The sequence below is a fragment of the Myotis davidii genome, unplaced genomic scaffold, assembly GCF_000327345.1.
Source record: "Myotis davidii unplaced genomic scaffold, ASM32734v1 scaffold139, whole genome shotgun sequence".
In the NCBI taxonomy this organism is placed as follows: Eukaryota; Metazoa; Chordata; class Mammalia; order Chiroptera; family Vespertilionidae; genus Myotis; species Myotis davidii.
This window is the reverse complement of record NW_006290686.1, coordinates 1,072,877-1,074,452: the sequence shown is the minus strand read 5'-3', so window position 1 is coordinate 1,074,452 and position 1,576 is coordinate 1,072,877. Positions and strand designations below refer to the sequence as shown.

The 1,576-nt window shown below is 36.4% G+C and overlaps 1 protein-coding gene across 1 annotated transcript in view; it reads left to right on the top strand.

Annotated features, from left to right (window-relative positions):
* Nucleotides 1-1,576, top strand: part of GDPD4 (glycerophosphodiester phosphodiesterase domain containing 4) — an 81,005-nt gene that overhangs the window by 40,433 nt on the left and 38,996 nt on the right.

Here is a 1,576-nt window from a genome sequence, read left to right as displayed (position 1 = left end):
AGAGAAGCAGGGTTGGTAGAAGAAGTTAAAGGGCGTCAAATATATGGTGACAGAAGGAGACTTTACTTTTGGATGGTGAATATACAGTGCAACATACAGATTATGTATTATAGTTTTGTACACTTGAAACCTATATAATCTTATTAATCATCACTCAATAAATTTAATGAAAATTTTATGAAGATCTATTTAAGTCAAAAGGAGTTAGTATGTGCCTTCAGTAAATTCCTGAAGCATAACTTCCCATGTAAATTGTTGCTTTTTCTCTAGATACAGTCTCAACAGAATTTGATGTCAATTATTCTGCCTCTTTTTCCCTCAGAGATTCTGGTGCTATGGCTAATAATTTGTCATGTTTTGAATTAATACACTAATATTTATAGTGATAATTTGATAATCTACAGCAGAATTTTCTGTGACTCCTGAAAATAATTTAGATGTAGTACATTTCTCTTGGTGGTGCTTTTTAATTTTTTTTTTAAGTTAAGTAATAAAGCTTTTTTTAAAAAACTCTTCATTGTTGGAAGTATTACAAGTATTGTTCCTGTTCTTAGGGGAAATGGTCCTTCTTTTTCCCCCATTAACCTCTTCCATCTTGCTACCATCCCACCCCCCCAACCAGGCCCTCCCACCCCATTGTCTGTGTCCACTGGTTATGCATATATGCATACAAGTTCATTGATCTCTTCCCACCCAGCATCCTCTGCCTCCCATCCAGGGTTCAACAGTGTTCATGCCTCTATGACTCTCAGTCTATTTTTGATCATCAGTTTATTTCGTTCATTAGATTCCACATATGAGTGAGATCATGTGATACTTAATCTTTCTCTGACTGGCTTATTTTGTTCAGCATAATACTCTCTTGGTCCATCCATGCTGTTGCAAATGGTAAGAGTTCTTTCTTTTTCATTGCCACGTAGTATTCCATTGTGTAAATGTACCATAGCTTTTTTATCCACTCATCTGCTGATGGACACTCAGTCTGTTTCCAAGTCTTAGCTATTGTAAATTGTGCTGCTATGAACATAGGGGTTCATATATTCTTTCTGATGAGTGTTTCAGGTTTCTTAGGCTATATTCCTAGAAGAGGGATGACTGGGTCAAAAGGGAGTTCCATTTTTATTTTCTTAAGGAAACGCTATACTGTTTTCCACAGTGGCTGCACCAGTCTGCATTCCCAGCAGCAGTGTACTAGGGTTCCCTTTTCTCCACAACCTCGCCAACACTTGTCGTTGGTTGATTTATTGATTTATAGCCTTTCTGACAGGTGTGAGGTGATATCTCATTGTCATTTTGCATCTCTTGGATAATTAGTGACTCTGAGCATTTTTTCATTACTCTTGGCTTTCTATATGTCCACGTTAGAAAGGTGTCTATTTAGGTCCTTTGCCCATTTTTAAATTGGATTGTTTGTCTTCCTTTTGTTAAGTCGTATGAGTTCCTTCTATATTTTGGAGATTAAACCCTTATCAGATGTATCATTGGCAAATATGTTCTCCAGTGTATGGGGATTTTTGTTATTTTGATGATGGTTTCTTTTGCCATGCAGAAGCTTTTTATTTTCATGTAGTCCCAT